At 43.7% G+C, this 18,061-nt stretch overlaps 1 long non-coding RNA gene across 2 annotated transcripts; it reads right to left on the bottom strand.

The window, feature by feature from the left end:
* Positions 1-289: 289 nt before the first annotated feature.
* LOC116562380 lies at positions 290-17,690 on the bottom strand. Of its 2 annotated transcripts, none has more exons than XR_004273904.1 (3): positions 17,255-17,690; positions 13,764-13,902; positions 290-382 (listed from the first exon to the last, which is right to left on the bottom strand). It is a non-coding gene; the product is annotated as an uncharacterized LOC116562380 (long non-coding RNA). The 2 variants fall into 2 exon arrangements; XR_004273903.1 differs by having other exon boundaries at positions 13,786-13,902.
* Between the last annotated feature and the right edge of the window lie 371 nt (positions 17,691-18,061).

Genomic DNA, 18,061 nt, shown 5'->3' with positions numbered 1-18,061 from the left:
GCTGTGCTCTATGTTCTTGTCTTAGTTCTCATACTATGTATATTAAATATATTGTTTTTGACAGAAGCACACATGAAACGAAGTTATGCATTGCTTGGTTAATAAAAATGTTGTGACCAGAGACTTTCAGGAAATGAACCCTATATTTCCCCTGGGAGTAATGGTTCAGTATTCACTAATTCAGTATTGCAGCAGCTTGATAGACTATAACCACTGCAAATAATGAGAATCAACTGGATTTTGTTAGGGCAGCTCTAAGAAAGCAAAGCAAGTTCTTTCATACTCACCCAGAATGCTGCACACCTCCTGGATGAGCTTCATGGTGATGATGTCATCATACACCGTGTAGGTCATGAAGGCATCTTGTACCTCTGCAGAAGTTCTGGAAGATAAATCAAGGTGCAATTAATGCTCATCACTGGAGCTTTGCCCCAGGAATATATCCACTGACCCAGCAAGATATAATATAGCAGTGACCTTCTTGATCATAAGGAATGTGAGGCACTGGACTATTTGGGTATCAACTCCTCCAAGAAGCTCTCCCTGGACCTCAGTTTGAACCCAGACATCCCTTCTCAAGTACCCAGGATAGGCTATGCATTTCTCCCCCTTACATAAAGATTGTTGGTCTTACCCACTAGACTGGGCTCCTTGAGGATGAGCATTGTGACTTATTTTTATCTTTGAACTCACAGCAGTGACACTGTACTGAGCACATGTCCAGAACTTAATATACGGTCGTAAACTGGAACTCACATGCCAGAGAGTCTTGTTCTCTGAATGGTAGAGCAACTGCTTGAGTTTCTCACTGTTTTGTAATGTAGTTGGCTATGTTCTGGGAGTTATTGATGGACTTCAGTCTTCAACCGCTGGCCAAGCCTGCTGAGAAGAGGCTTAGTCTGGGAGTCTGAGACTTGCACCCTTGCCTTGGCCCTTGTGTGAGTCATCAAACTGTAGTTGGCAATTGAGTCAACAAATGGGGGAAGGAGGTGGGTCAGGGAATGCTTCTCTAAGAAAGGGAGATTTGGCTGAGACTGAAGGAGAGGAAGGCAAAGAAGAGCCTTCTGGACAGAAGGAACAGGCTCCCAGGCAGCAGAGAGCATGTCTGAAGAGCAGAGGGGGGTCAGAGCACTCAGCTTATCCAGAACACACCATAGAATCTTGGCATTGTGAGAGGTATGGAATTTTCTAAATGTCCAATTTCTTACTGCACGCTATTTCTGACTGCTGGTTTTCCAGTTTCTTCTTGAATGCCTCCAGTGACAACAAGCTCATTCCTTTGCAAGGCAGCACATTTCACTTACAGACTGCTCTCTTCGATGGAAAGTTCTTTCTTATGTTCAACTGAAACCCCCTTCTGGGACCTCATAATACCTTCTATGTATTGAGCATGTGCTTTTGGCCCAAGAGATGACAAATTATTGCTTATCACCCCTCGTACTGTTGAGAAGGCAGATGCTCAGAGGGGTTAAATGTCTTGGGATGGTCACCAGCTGACAAGAGAAGGATCTGGGCTCTGCACTTCAAAGCCCACATCACTCCTGAACAGTGCTGCTGGGAATTGACTCAGTGACCTTAGTTCTATCCGATAGGAAAATGCAGACTGGGCTGGTCCCTCCTCTGGATACCTAGCCTTCTAATGTTTGATGTTTGAGGATCCTTATTCGTCTCTAAATTTAACCAACTCTTTATTATCTTTCTGGACTTTATCTTCCTGTCTGTGAAATGTGGCATTTATCATTACCTGCCCTTCCTATCTGCCAAGAGTGTTGGTAAGGATAAAACAGGATAACAAAAGGGAAAGAGGTTGGGGGAAATGAGAACCACCATGCAGATCCAAGGAGGGCTGTGGCGACAAGGAGAACAAAGGGGCTGTGTGGTGGGTGGCAGGGGACCAGCGCTGGGGTTTAGGAGACGTTGGTTCCAAGCTTATTCCTTACACAAATTAGCTCTGAGGGAAAATCAGTTTCCCTCTCTGGGCCTTGATTTCTTTTTCTGTAAAATAATGGAGGTGATGAGCAAGAGTCGTGTTTCTCAACCTTTTTTAACCTGTCTGATACACACACATCCACGGGGGATTTTCAGAGAGCCCCACAAACCCTTGTGCGCACAGTTGAGGATCCTGGACTAGAAGTTGCTTGGATTCTCCTTCACCTGTAAGAAGTCCTGTTTTGGCCCATGCCTATACAGTGCTTTCTAAGCATCTTCAGAGGCAGCTGTGCATATGGCCTGCTTGGGCGAGGAGTGCTGTACACCCCCACTGCTGCATGATGGGGTGCTCACCACCATGTTGGAGTTGCCTCTTACTCGCCCCCAGGGGCCCGCAAGTCTCTGTGAAAACATGTGCCTTCCTTCTGCGCCTATGAGCAAAACAGAAGCACGGGGACAAGACCCCCAATTTAAACTTGACACATTGTCATAATGTGTTCTGAAGACCTCAGACAGGATTAGGTGACCTCCAGAACCATCAGAAACGTAACCAACTCTGTGGCGCTCCCCGGCCCTCTGATGGGACCACCCATTCACCCATCTCTGGATCTGGCAGCCTGTTCTTTCCTGTGGGCTGAGCTGATCATATTTTAGCATAGAATATTTATTTGGGTTTGTATATATGTTGCACGTCGCTGGGATGCCAGACGTGCCCAGACTGTTATGATTTTACAGGGATTTTCAGCCTTGTTTATTGATCTCCACGATCCTGCATATAACATTTCCCACAGAGCCAGTGCACACTTACATATGTAGTCATTCAATCTGCTTTAGTAAAACAATATGTTCACCAAGAATTTTTTTAAATAAATAAACCAATTGATATCTTCCAATGAGATGACAAAGCCTCTCATATGCAGAGGGGAAAGAAGGAGAAATGACTATCGGGAAGCATTTTGAAGAGGTCGAGAGTTGGAAATGCAACAAATGTGGGAAACGAAGTAAGAGGTGGATGATTCCAGCTCACACAAAGAGGAGTACCTGTCGTGTAACATGAAAAATGTCAGCCACATAGGTGCGTGTATGCATGCATATGCAGGAGACTGAGGAATCTGTCTAACTGGCACTGTCAGGCATTCAATATGTGTTCCTCTTTAGTTAGTCCAACTAGCGATACCCAAAATATCAGAGCAGAAAATCAGGGCCAGCCTTCCTATAGCAGAACAACTTGCAGAGTAAAATAAATACACAGATTCCTGAGCCCCAGGAGGTAGTGTCTGAAAATCCTTATTTTTTAACCACTTGCCTGAGATGACTGTCCAGGCTTGAAAACCACTGCACAGAAACACTTTCTAGGATTCAGTCTGGCAAGGCAACAGGTTACAAATGATACATCTTACGTGGTTCAACCTTACTAAACTGATGTAATGGTGTTTCAGAGTCCACTGTGAGCTATAAAGCCCACAGGAAAAATGAATAGCAAGTTTCAGGCCAAGAGAATGGGATCAGTTTAAGCCATAGGAACTCATTTCTTCAACAGCTCTCTTAATGGTAGGTGGGGAATTCGTATCACAAACTTGCCTGTCACTGTGTGACTCAAGGTGTGTGTGGGGAAAGAGAGGCCCGGAGAAGCAAAAGATTTGCTCTGGTGTCACGACCATCTGGAATTTAGAAAAAGCACCAGCCTGTCTTTCTAGCCTGTCCTCCAACTGGCCTGTCTGGCTCCCCACAGCTTTCTTAATAAAACCCAGACTTCTTAGGTGGACATATCCAGCCTCTGTGACCCAGCCCTTCACCCCCTCCTCGCATCCAGCCGTTTCTCCCATACATCCATTCCACCAGATACTCAAGCCCCTCTCTTCCCTCCCTTCCCACAGGCTCTCCTCCACTGGAAAAGCTCTCACTTTCCCTGATCTGGCCAACTTGATCCTTCCTTTCCAACTCAGTGTCAGAATCCCGATTCTGGACATTCTCAGCCACTTGCCGATCCGGGCGTCCCTGCTCTGAGCCCCCGTGGCTCTCTGTATCACCTGTCTTCATGCTAACTGTGTGTGGAATTCATTTGCCCATCTGCATGCTTCCTAGAGTACCAGGCTGAAGGACTGGGAATATATTATTTGATTTAATATCCTGACTACCTACCCCTGTGCCTGGCACACAACAGGCACTCAATAAATAGCTGTAAGATAATTTAGGAATTTAGGTGACAGACCTAACTTGACAGAGGCTCACAGACTCTGTGTCAGGAGGAGACCTAAGAGCTAACCCAGGCTCTGCCACAGTCCAGCTGGATGACGTGGAGCAAACCCCTCTATGCCTCCATTTCTTCATTTTTACAATGATAGTATTCAATTAGGTCATTTTTGTCATGAAGGCTGTGAAGTCCAGTCCTCCCCTCCTCTCCCTCAGCCACCAATGATGTTTCCCTCCTTGCCCTCTGATTCACTTAGAAAGGCTCTTGAGGCACTTAAGCCAACAGTTCTCAAAGTACGACCCATGGAACACCCATGAGTACCTAAGATGTTTTTAGAAATCCATGAGGCCAAACTATTTTCAAAACAAAATTAAGAAATTATTTGCCTTTTGTACTGATTTGTATTTGCACTAATGGCACATAAGCATTGATGGGTAAAGCTCGGTTTGTGCCTTATAGCATGAATCAAGACAGTGGCACAAAACTATTGTATTCTTTTTAAAAATCTTCAGCATATTTTTTTAGAGTCATCTTATTCTTCACTATCACATATGTGCAGTAAAAAAGAAATGCCGGTTTCACTTTAGGTTGTTCTCTTTGAGGTAGCAAAAATTACCAATGCTATTAAATCTTGACCCTGAGTACACATCTTTTGAATATTCTATGTAACAAAATAGGAAATACACAGGCAAATGAAGTACTTCTCCTATATGCAGAAGTGTGAATGGTCACTTCCAGAAAAAGTACTTATATGATTAAGTTATGAGCCAGATTAGCCACTTTTCTTTTTTTTTTCCCCCATTTATTTATTTTATTGCATTTTAGGTTTTGGGGTACATGTGAAGAACATGCAAAATTGCTGCATAGGTACACACGTGGAATTAGCCACTTTTCTTAATGGAACATCATTTCCACTTAAAAAAAAAAAAAACATTGACAGACGAACTATGGTTACTCAGACTTGGATATTTGGCAGACATTTTCTCAAAAAAAGAACAAAGTTAGCCTGTCACTTCTAGAAAAATAACTGGCAGAAATGTGTTGCCAATGACAAAACTCAAGCTTTGAAGCAAAAACAAGAATTTTGGGGGAAAAAAAATGCATCTTCTACTGTGAGCTTATTAGCATCCCAATCCTTAGAGGCTGACATTGTGATGATATTGACAAATGCGATTTTGATATTGTAGAGTGAAACATGTCAACATTTGTAAGATCAGCACAACTCAGTGAGCTACTAGTTTCCAAATGACTAATGCAAGCTAGTAAAAAAATGATGCTAAAAGATTCATATCCAAGTATAACACAGATCAAGAGATTTTAATATAGCAGAGTATGAAGAAGATCATTAGTGCAGTTACAGATTCAACATTATAACTGACCTTTGAGAAACTACCACTTGTCAAGCTTTTGTGAGGTTTAAAAGAATAGCCACAATTATCTGAGAAGAAGAGCATTAAAGTCCTTCTTCTTTCCATATTTTCTTCATAGATTTCAACCAAAATCATATCACAGAATACATACATTGTAGAAGATGGAATCCCACTTCCATTAAGTCAGATATTAAAAGAGAATTCCAGAACCGTAAAGTAATGCCATCTTGTCATTAATTTATTTATCTGGTGAATATAGTTATTTATCATAAAAATGTGTTACTTATGCTAACATATAATAGTGTATATTATAACAAAATTCTATTATATATAGCATAACATATCATTATTTTCGATTAACTTTAAAATTGGTTTTTAATTTCTCTGATACCCACAGATAAACAAAAGCTCTGTGGGGTCTTCAATAACTTATGAGAGTATAGAGGCTTTGAAAACCAAAGTGTTTAAGGATTTCTGATTTAAACCAAGAGTGAGTCAGGTTTGCTTTGGAAGCTAATGAAGCTGAGCCTTCCAGGACAGGGAGGAAGCAGCCCCACCTGGCCCTCTCTAGCTTGGAGCCATCCCCAGGCTTAGGGGTCACCTTATATGCCCTGGTAGTGGTCTTGGGTGCCTGCAGGTAGGGCTGCAGACCACCCAATTCTCAGGACCACTTGCTTCTGATAGACTCAACACACATCCAGACTCCACTCTGACCCCCGTGAAGGCATGTGAAAGAGAGGCTGCACATTCCCAGTGGGATCACCTGGTCTGAGAGGACTTGCCTAAAAGTAGGGGACAGGGGTGGGACTGGTCGAGGGAGATCAAAGGCTGGAGTCCTCCCAGGACTTGCCACCAGGAAAGAAGCTCACTTCAGCAAGAAACGGCTGAGAAAGTTATAGATGTGCATAAGGAAATGTGTCTAAGCTAACATGAAAACAAAATAAGAAAAAATTAGTTTTCAGCCAGCCATGCTAGAACATTCATTCTATCCTCTTTACAGAAAATGACATTATAAAATCATTGTCCAATGAACAGACAAACCAAAACACAGCCAAAGATGCAGGAAAACGTCTTATAAAAGAGGGTTAGTTAGTCCACTTATTAATAAAAACATGTTTCCAGCTTTTGATGTTTATGTTGTCTGTCAGCTTTAAAGCTTTCTTCCTTAATTCTAAAGAAGTACTTATTTTTGTAGCTAATTTTTTATTTGTAATTATATTCTTTTTAAAGGATGCTTCCCAAATTACATAAGCTTCAGGCCTATGATATCCGTTTCAACTTCTGCTAAATTTATCTTCTAGATCCCGTGCAGAACACTTGGGCACAGGGAAGAGAACAACACTCACTGGGCTAGATGGGGGGAATGGAGGGGAGCTTTTGGTCTTGAAGGAGGTGGTAAGAAACTTGGTGAGTCAATTGGATGAAGGAGGAATACCAGAAAGGGGAATGAATGGAAGTCGTTCTGACTTTTTCCGGCTCAGTTAGTTTTGCAATATACTGTGCTTGAAGGAATGCTTCTCCGGACATCACAATGTTAACAGCATTTCCTATTTAGCAAGAACAAAAATCCCAAGGATGCATAGGCAGGGATCTTTGATTTGTTTTAAGATTGTAGAGCTCTTAGAGATTCTAATGAATACTATGAACCCAATACCCAGAAAATACGTGTAGTCACATGTACACAACTTTCTAATAGATGATTTCAGATAGTTCTCTATCCACGAACCTCTGTTTAAGAACCCATGACACAGAGAAGCCATGTAATCCCATCCAGCTGTCTCCCAGATGGGTTGGTTTGGGCTTGGTAGTCATCCATCCACCTCTCATTCATTTGTTCATCTTTCATTCAAACACACTCGAATCATCTAACCATTCATTGCTTTTTAATGTATTTATTTATAGAGTGGAGAATATGCTCTTCTTAGAGAGCCCACCCTCCAAAGTCCGTCTGACTGGGATACATATGGACTCCGGACCAAAGACCATCAAACCCTCTGTCTCAGGCCTTTGCAATTGAGACACTGAGAAACTGAGCCAGTCTGACGATGGTGATCTCTTGAATCCAAAAGGGGGTAGAAAAGCTTGGAAGAAATAGAAATTAATCTCTTGAATACAAAGGGCATATAGGAAAGCTTAAAAGAAACAGAAATTAAGTCCAGTCACAGTGGCTTATACTTGGCATCCCAGCACTTTGGGAGGCTGAGGCGAGAGGATCACTTAAAGTCAGGAGTTTGAGACCAGCCTGGGCAACAAAGCGAAAGCCTGTCTCTCCAAAAAATAAAATAAAATATAGCCAGGCGCAGCAGCATGTGCCTCTAATCCCAGCTACTCAGAAGGCCTCTGAGCCCAGGATTTGAGGCTGCACTGACCTATGACTATGCCACTGCACTCCAGCCTGGGTGACAGAGGAAAAAAAAAAAGGAACAGAAATTAAAAGACTTGCAGAGAGAAAAGAGAACCAGCAAAATAGAGTAAATATGAAGGGAGAGGCAGAGTTGGAAAGAGGCCTTCTGACTGTTTCCTCTGAGATTTCTGTACTTCCTGCAATTGAGCTCTGTTAGAGTCTTCTGAATCTTTACAGTAAGTCCTTTAAACATTACTTACCTAGTGGATTACTGAGCCTTGGAAGCAAAATCCTGGACTAAGTTCTGCAACCAAAGTGCCAAGGGGAAGTTAGCCCCTCACCTACGTTAGCTGCCTTAGTCCTCACAAGTGGACGAGGTGAGCACCGTGATTATCTCCATTTACACACTGAGCTCAAGCGATTCTTCCACCTCAGCCACCAGAGTAGCTGGGAAGACAAGGCTCAGAAACTTCAGTAACCCACTGCAATTAGAAGACAAGTTCAGCTCCTTCCCATCTTCTACACATTTATGTGTTTTGGTCCCTAAAACCCTCTCCACCTTCATCTCCTATTAGACTCCTCACACATGATAATCCCAGCATGTTAGATTTTTCTTTGGTCTTAACTTCACTGAGCTCAGTCTGACCTCAGGACCTTTGCACTTGCTGTTTTCTCTGGAACACATACAACTTCCCTGTCTCGAGGATGGCTCCTTCCTTCCTTTCAGTTCAAACATTACCTTTGCCAAGAGGTTTTCTCTGACCAACTCAGGGCAACTGGTATCTTCTCCCCTCAGTCACCATTCTAAATCTATACAGCACTGTGTACAGCCTGAGTTTTCTTTGTTTCTTTGCTTGTTTACTGTCTTCCCTCTTGGAATACATTCCCAGGGAACAGAGCCCACATTCTAGGAGCTAAGTAACTACTTGTTGAAAAAATACATTTGCCAAAGTTAAACCCCAAGTAAGTGGCCCAGGCAAAATGTAAAGGTTTATCTGTTTCCGAAGGCCTTACTCTTCCTAATCCGTTAGTTGATTCTCATTGTTAAATTTCAATAAAGGTTTTAACCAAAAGATTATAAACCAGCGATTTAGGCCAGGCACAGTGGTTCACACCTGTAATCCCAGCACTTTGGGAGGCCGAGGTGGGAGGATCTCTTGAGGCCAGTAGTTCCTAACCAGACTGGGCAACATAGAGAGATTTTATCTTTACAGAAACAAATTTTGTTTTAATTAGCTGGACATGGTGGTGCAGGCCTGTCCCAGCTACTCTGCTGGCTGAGGTGGAAGAATCGCTTGAGCTCAGGGATTTGAGGCTGCAGTGAGCTATGATCATACCACTGTACTCCAGCCTCAGTGACAGAGTGAGACCCTGTCTCTGAAAAAAAAGTGATTTATAATTAGAAATCTATAAATCTAGACTATAAGAGAGGAAAATAATGCCAGAGAGGAGGAGAAACATCTGTTTCCTATTTCATGTAAGATCAAATTTATGTCATAAGGCCTGGAAACATGCTTCATTTTACCTAATCATTTCTGCTTAAAATTTCTGTAGGAATTGATGGGTTTTAGCTGAAATTCTACTTTAAAAACACTAGGGAATTTGTTATTTAAATGTGGCCTGAAGCAAATCTTTTTGCAGAGCCAATAATCTTGCCTTAATTTCTCCTTTAAAAGGTGAGTTTTCTGCATACGGTTTTTTTTTTTTAAGTAAATTCTAATATGATACAATTTTCATAGCTGGTGGACTTTTTGGTTGGCTTTATTTTTGGCTTAAAGATGCATTTCCAGTGCAATCATATCAATGTCTAGTGCTCTGTATACAAACATCCTCTGTGGCCCAATTAAGCAGAGAATTGAAACTTCACCATGAAAGAGAGAAAACCTAACGACACAGACCCAGGATGTGCCCTGCTGGGTTCTCTATTCCCAGACATATTCCTCTGGTTCCCTTGCACTCTTACACCCTCATTCAAATGTCCTTTATCACCTTGGAGGTCATGCGGATTCCAGAACTTCCTGTTTGTTTGGGAATGCTATGAGAACTGCTCTTCTAAAGGAACAAAGAGATGACATTCCAGCCTTTCAGGGAGGTCACACCAAGGATCACAAACAGGAAAATGTCTCTTCCATCCACTTACGCATGGGAAGCTGGGGATATTTTTCCCCCTTGACTTGGAAAGATATGCTGAATATCTCAACCGATGAGGGTCCAGCAGCTGGCCATGCCACCTGTGCTCAGTCATACCTGGAGGGTGACAGTCCCTCGTTAAACAGTACATCTCAGCTGCCTGTCACAGGCAGAGCTGAACATGTCATTTCGCCTCTGCTCATGTCTAAGTGCTCTGGCTACTTCTGGCTAGTTTCAGTGATTTCCAGAGCCCCGGCCTTTCTCTTAGGCATTACAGGTTCTTCTAAGCAGCAGCTGAGATGAGGCTAATGGTCCTAACCGGGAAATCAGATGGTAGAAGATTCATACATCAAAAATCAAACAAAAATCCATCTCTCCCCCTTACAGCCTGGTCCCTAGCATTTATGAAGCTTCCTCAAGGCAGGGCTAGACAGTGACCTATACTGAGTGTCAGGAGGTCAGACTGAAAGGAGGAGTGGAGATAGAGCCATTCAGCAAGTCACATGAACTTTAGGAGGCCAGGTCTCCTCTGCGCAACCAGGAAGCCTCTGAGGAACATCTGCTTCTCCAAGATGGAAGGCATAGCAATAAAGTGATTTCTAGTCATGTAAAGTATAATATAATCCTAATGTAGCACCGATATCTCAGAGGAGGAGGAAGGGTGCTTACTGAGTTTCTACTAGGTACTTCTATGTAGATTGTACCACTCAATTCTCTCCTTAATCCTAGAAGATATGTACATTCTTCTCCCTTTATCAAGGAGAAAACAGAGCTTCAGAGAGGTGAAGCAACTGGCTCATGACCACACAGCTCTGAGCAGCAGAGCCCAGATGCAAATCCAGTCCAACGGGATGCACGCCACTGCTGCCACCTCTCCCCCAACCCACTCAAGGACCAGCATCTTGAAAATAAGCCAATAGCAAGCACTGAAGCAGCCATTATGTGACGGCAGCTTACATTTGTTGAGTGCTCATCCTAGGCCACGCATTTTTTCTAAATGCCTGGTTTGTATTATCTATCTCATTTAATACTTGCAATGACCCCTGTGAGGATAGCTACTTTTGTTATTTTTCTTTTCAGGCGAAACATCTGGGCCACAGAGTGGTTAAGTGCCATGCCAGGGTCATACAGACAGACTGTAAGCCTTGGGCTTCGAGCTCAGCCTTGCAGCCCCAGAGCTCCTGCTGAATCCAACAACTGCTTCCTAGGGACTTGCAACAAGGCCCTGTGACATCTGAGAATATGAGCATACTATTTCCCAAGTTCGTTCCCCGCCCCACCCTGGAATGTCCATCCAACAGCCTGGCTGAGCCTGCCTTCCCCCTCCTAAGACTGCTCGCCCTCTGCATAGGAGCAGCTGATCCCGTGGAAGGCAGAGGTAGGGCTGGAGCTCACCTGCCTTGTCCAGTTCAGAGCAGAGGAAATGGTCCCAGCTTCCCATAAGACATGGCCCTTCAGCACCCTAGTTCCCGTGTTCCAGGCATACCTGCAATGTTGCTACAGATTCTAAAGCCATCCAGGTCAAATGGCTTATTTGCTTTTTAATCCTCTAATTCTCTGGTGTTTTTCGCAGTACCAGACTTACTATGGAAACTTAGTAAACTCATGTTTAAAGACACTTCTTATTTCACCCAGAGCCTTGAGTATGAATGAAAATGAATTCCCATTGCCAGTTGCTCTTCCTTTCCCCAGGTAGAATGGCCTAATAGAAAGAGGAGTCTTTGCCGTTACAGAACTGGGTTTGTGTCCCCACCCCAACCCCCTTATCTACTGTGCAGTCCTCAGCAAAGTCCTTTCTGGGATTTAGTTTCCTCTTTGGTGAAGCAGGACAATACCTTGCCTTGCAGTGTTCTTTTTGGGCTTTTATGAGATTTTATATAAGAGGCGTGGCTCAAAGTAAGTGCTTAAAATAAGAAGAATGCTCTTTCCTGTCCTCTATTCTTACTGAGTTTAGCCTTTACAACACAATGGCCCTAAATAAATAAATAAATAAATAGTCTTTAAACGCGTCTCTCCCCAGGGCCGCATAGGGGGCTGAAAAAAGGCGCTTTAAGGTTCCGACAGTGCATCCTGACCCCTTGTCCCCTTGCTGTGCAGTCTTGGCCAAGTCACTTCGGCTTTCTGGGCCTCAGTTTCCTCACCTGTCAACTGAGATCTGGGCTAAGTAATCGCTCAAGGGTCCACCAATTTCTCTGATTATAATTACTCAGTGCTCCTACTTAAATATTTGGAAATGAGTATTCTTCACCTCTCTGAGGCCAGAGATCCTTTTATCCATCTAAACTTGTGAAGCTGTAAGCAATTTACCCCAGAGATGCTGATTTACCCTGGGCTGCCTTCCCCAGAATAAGAAGGTTGATGGTGCCACGTGTGTGAGCAGTGGGCTGCCGTGACCAGGCTTGTGCAGGGCCGTGGGTCTGGGCAGGACCTGGCTGTGGGCAAGTTAGTCACTGTGCTCTCAGCTAGATTTATTTTATTTTTAAAATGGGGTAGGAGAAAGGGGAGGAAACGTTTACATTAAGCATTTTAAATTGGTTTTACATTACAACATTAATAAAACCATATAGCAAATTTGGGAAACAGAAAAAGAAAATTTGGGAAATTGATATTAGGAAAAAAATCATCCAATATTGTATCTAATTCAGTCACTATTTGTTATTATTTGGGTCTTTCTCTTAATCCTTTTTCATTTGATTTACCTAGTAGATATGTGACTTCTGTTTTTTGGGTCTTTTTTTCTTGTTTCTTAACTTAGTATTGTCATTAAAATTTGCAAGTTGCTTCATGATCTTTGCAATCATCACATAATAATGCATATTCTTTTGTCATTCCATTTGTTTTTAACTTCTAAAGACAATTTTTATTAATTATTTTTAAATATAAAGTTAAATTATATCGTTTTGCATACATATGCGTATATGTGTGCGTAAAGGTGTGTGTTTCTAAGAGAATAGATTCTCAAGAATGGACTTACTGCCTCAAAGCATTTGATCATTTGCACAGCTTTTGGTGCATGTTGTCAGACTGCTTTCCAAAGGGGCTGCACTGATTTACTATGCCATCAGCAATTACCCATTTTGCTGCATCTTAACCAGAACTGGTTATTATCATTTAAATTTTTTGGAGATTTAATCGGCAAAGCAGTGTCTAATTGTTTTAATTTGCATGGCATTGATGAACTGAGGAAGCCAATCATTTTTCCATATTTTTGTTTTCCTTTCCGTTCCTAGGATCAAGTGATTTCTGAGGCACTTGCATCCCCAACCCCTAATACTTTAAGGCTGGGAGCCTCTAGGAAAGCAGACAGCACAAGATTGCAGGAGCCAGAGAGGAGACTGTAAGGAGAGGTAAATGATGGCATTAAGGGGTTACTGGACAGAGGCAGAGGAGAAAAACCAAGACGTAACTAAGGAACACCTAAGAAGTGACTCAGCTCAAACTTAAAAGGGGTCTCCCCTCTTCTGTTTGGCAGCTCCATTGATGTGCAATGGAAATAATGCAGTTGCTCTCTCTTCTGTGATTAGAAAATGAGAATTCATTCATGAGATAAAAGTTAAAATAATGTTAGTACTATTTACAGTGAGACCCTGTTTTAAGGCTGATTTTAGGAATTAAGACTGATACCTTCATTAAAGACAGCTAAGGTATACCAGGTGTTTTCTGTATCTAACTCATATGTTTACACTACTGAATTGATCTCCTTAGTAAATGAATCTCTTTGAGAACCAGCTGTATCTTTTTTGACGGGTCCATTCAACTGACTGCCTTAATCAAAATGTCAGTAAAAAGCTGTAACCTTAAAAACACTGGAGGTTTACCAGTTGCTCCAGGGATACTTCATCTTCCCTTTCATTTACTTACTTCAATTTTTTCCATGTTTCTTCGCCAAATTTCTCTATCACAAGAGACTGCAGACAGGTGTTGATAAATCCATACTAGAATACAAAACCAGAAGAAAAATATGTATAATGAGGCATGAAATCCCCAGTCATAGACATCTTCATGTCTTTTAGGAAATGTACAATGGCATCCTCTTGGAGAAACTAATGATACCTTTTCCTTGTTTCTCATGATTTAATTTAATAGCTGTACTCATTCTCAACTTACGGAAAACCTGGAAGCCCACCGCTTGGGTTATTTCCATAGAGAAAACATATGAACTACATTTGAAATCGAATTATAATTAGAGAGAGTTAAATAAAGTGTTTACTGTCAATTATAATCCTCTCTGAAATAAGGAACTTGTTTGTTCAAGAATTAAAAAACACACCAGTAGCAGGGGAGTGTTAGATGTGGGAGAAAGGAAGGGCACACACTTCATGTCAATTCCAAAAAGGCAGTCAAAGGACAATTTTTTACAATACGTAAATGAATCTAGTTTGGGTTGCGTGTGGAGAATGTAGGAGTGCAGGAAAGCAGAGGAGGAGACTCCAGTAAGAAAGACAGCACCAGGTTAACAGAAAAACGTGTCTTCTGGGTTTGCTCATTAATCTGTGCTCTTCTTCTTCCTCCATGGGGGAAAAAAAAAGGAGGACCCATGAACATGTTTGCTTAGTGAGGGGCAGCGTGCCCCACGCAGGCCACCCGCCTTCCACAACTCAGGGGCTCCTAACCAAAGCGGGGTGATTGAATTATATTTGAAAGCGCCTTGTGAGCCCAGCTTCCAAAAGATTTCTTCCTAAAGGGAAGAATCCTTTTGTCCCACAAATATCAGGCTCCAGCTTTATTTTATAAGTTTGGATTTTCATATACATAGGAATTTTTTAACGTGAAAGAGCCCAGTGCCAACAGGAAGGAAAGGGTCTAAACGCTGGTAGTTCTTTTCCAGAAATGGGAGTATTTGTCCTACTGGGTTGTATTTCCAGTTCCCCACCACCAATGTCATCCTTACTCCTTACTCCATCTTGTTCCGGCTCTGCCGTCCCCAGTGTGTGCCTGCACCCTAGCCTGGCATTCAGAGCACTCTCTAGAACTGTCTTAATTTATGTTTCTTTTCTTTTCGTTTCGTTTCTTTTTTTGAGACGGAGTCTCACTCTGTCGCCAGGCTGGAGTGCAGTGACACAATCTCGGCTCCTTGCAACCTCTGCCTCCCAAGTTCAAGTGATTCTCCTGCCTCAGCCTCCTGAGTAGCTGGGATTACAGGTGCGTGCCACCATGCACAGCTAATTTTTGCATTTTTAGTAGTAGAGACAGGGTTTCACCATGTTAGCCAGGATGGTCTTGATCTCTTGACCTTGCGATCCACCTGCCCCAGCCTCCCAGTGTTTCATCTACTCCTGCTGCGTTAGGCTCATCCAAAATGCCTACCACCTTCCCCAAACAGAGATGGCACTTCTTCAATGGATAGGGGTTCCTCTTTCCTCACCCAGTCAGCCCAGGGCAAGGCCAGGCTCTGATGCTACTGGGATGCTGCCTGGTCTGCAGGCAGCCTGGTCTGACCAGCCCCAGCCATCATTCCCTGTCGGGCTCACTGCTGGATGCTTCTGTGTCCTCATCACCACAGGGCTGGCGTGTTAAACTATCACATGCACATGCTCATATTTTATATCAATCAGCACACACATATACATACACACGGGCATATATGCATGGATGTGCATGTATTTGTATATACTTACATATACTATGTGTGTGTTTATATATGGATATACATACATATGTACATATATACACATATGAGTGTGTGTGTGTATGTGTGTGTATATATATATATATATATATTTTTTTTTTTCTGTTCTTTGTTAAATTGCAAGCTCCTCAGGGCCAAGAAGTAAGCGTCATTTATCTGTATTTTGACTAAAATGCCAACACAGTGTCCGATACATGGTAGGTATTTAACAAATACTTATTGAGGAAGGAAGTAGTGAATTTAAACCTCAAGTCTGAACTTAGGAAAATCTTTACATGACCCCAGTTATTCAACATCAATCCAATGTTAACAAAGATAGCAACTGTTTGACTTAGCAATCTTTGCAAAAGTATGCCCAGTCAAATAAAACATCGTGCCCACTGCCTGAGGACTAGAGATACCCTTCCGGTGTGTAACAAGGGAAACTGAGGCATCAGGGAATTTAAAGACCACTGCTGGTTGATAACCACATCATCTACTTCTGGGTCATGACCACCCCGATAGTGGGCCTCTGTTTGATGACTGTAGGGCCACCAAGACATGTAGTTCAGCATTTGTCTTTGGTGTTCAGCAGTTCCCCAAGCCGGTAGCAGAACTAATCATTTAGGGACCTTGAGCCTATAGATCAGAGAGTAGCCCTTTCACCCTCTGCTAATTACAAACATGTCCTCTTCCTGTCCGCTAAAATCAGGTGACTTTCTCTGCCCCTGGAGAGAACAAAAGAGGCAATGGATTTCACACAATGTGTCCAGCGCATGTCAGGGCCTCGGTGTTCACTGCCCACACCCAGGTGGAGGGGGATACTCGGTAGAACACACTCTACACATTTGAGGGACTGGTTGAAGTGGGCAAGAATGGCAGCCAGCACCAAACTCTCTAACCATCTGGAACTAGTACCGCTCAGCCGGTGAGGTCAGCAGGCAGGCGGGGACTGTCATTGGCAGGCAGCACCCCAATCTTTCAGAGGCTACTTTAGGCCATAGCTGTGGCACCCCCCAAAAAACACCTGTGTTCCAAAGAAGCAATTAAAACATCTGAAAACGTTAAGGTTTACCAAATCTTTCTCTTGTAAAGATGTGTTCATGTTGCATATCCAGCCCTACTCGCCGTGCCTGCCAGGCATTGGCTGGGGAATGTGGCTTCAAAAGAAAAGGCAGCCTCAATGAGCCCAGAGAGGGGATGTGGCTTAGGAGAAAGGGCTTGGCCTCTTGAGCCAGAAGGGTTTCTGTTTCTGTGACTTGTAGCTGTGCAGCTTTGGGTAAATTGCCTAATGTCTCTGAGCCCAGCCTGCTCATGAGCTGAAGTGGAAGTAATACCATTTGCTCGATTGGAGGATGGTTGTAGGGGTTATAGAGAAATGGTTCTGGAGTCGGACCATGAGGCTCATTGCTGACCCCAAGTCTTACTTGCTGTTTAACTCAGGCCAGATCTTACTGGCCTTCAGTTGTCTCATCTGGAAAATGGGGGTGAGAATGGTCCCTTCCTCACAGGGTTTCAGTAAGGATTAAATGAGGTAATATGTGTGAGGTACTTGGCACTTAGTAAGCACTCAGGAAACTACAGCCACACTTCTTAGATAACAAGCATTTGGAACAATAGGTGCTTAACAAACGGAAGCTGAGGGAACGTCGGGGCCGAGGGTGCCGAGAGCTGCTCACCATGTTCCTGTCGCTGCTGCTCCTGGGGCCGCGGCGATTGAGGGGCAGCACCGAGCGCCCGCCCTTCCTGCCCTGGTCGCTCCGGAGAACGCACAGCGTCTCTGGAAGCCTGTCTTGTAGAGGTCTGGGCGGCCCACAGGGAAATTAGGAGCTCATCGCTGGCCTCCAAGCAAGGAGCACTGTTGGGTCCTCGGCTGCCTGGGGAGTAAAGCGGAAGGCCGTCCCCTCCGGGGAGCGAGCGGGACCTGCTGCCTGGCACCCCAAGTCATGCACACCCCGGATGCTAAGCTCTCAGGAGTTCATCGTGAAACCTGAAGCTTCTCCCCGAGGTGCCAACGCCACAGAACGCTCTTCTCCCAGCACGGAAAGGCATGTGCCCCTAAGCTCCTGCAGGAAGACTACCTTGTAGATGAGGCTGCTGAGCTGTCTTTTCAGTCTCTCTTTAGTTAAATCTCTTGAAGGCCGTCCAAGAACGGCCTGCCCTGACCGACACGTGGCCCCACGGTGCCATCGCATGACGTCCCCTGGTGCCTCGGGCCTCATCCTCCATCCTCATCACCGTTCCGTTTCAGGCCCTGGTGGGGCCGTTTGCCAGAGGTCTAGTTCCTGAGCATCACTTGTGGTCAGAGGTGAGAAGTCCAGCCACTAACCGGGTCCAGCGAATGTTGCCTGCAGCAGTTGCAACACTCATGCTAGCTTTGGTGAACAAACAGAGAACAAATAAATAAATTCGGTAAAATCAAAGGCTGGGGTAAGCCCTCCAGGCTGCAGCGTGGAGGTGTGGGGGACCAGACGGACGTGACTCGT

Source organism: Sapajus apella, unplaced genomic scaffold (assembly GCF_009761245.1).
Source record: "Sapajus apella isolate SASKATOON/1434 unplaced genomic scaffold, GSC_monkey_1.0 scaffold32, whole genome shotgun sequence".
Lineage (NCBI taxonomy): Eukaryota > Metazoa > Chordata > Mammalia > Primates > Cebidae > Sapajus > Sapajus apella.
Note: the sequence above shows the minus strand (reverse complement) of the source record. Positions and strands in the feature narration are given on the sequence as shown.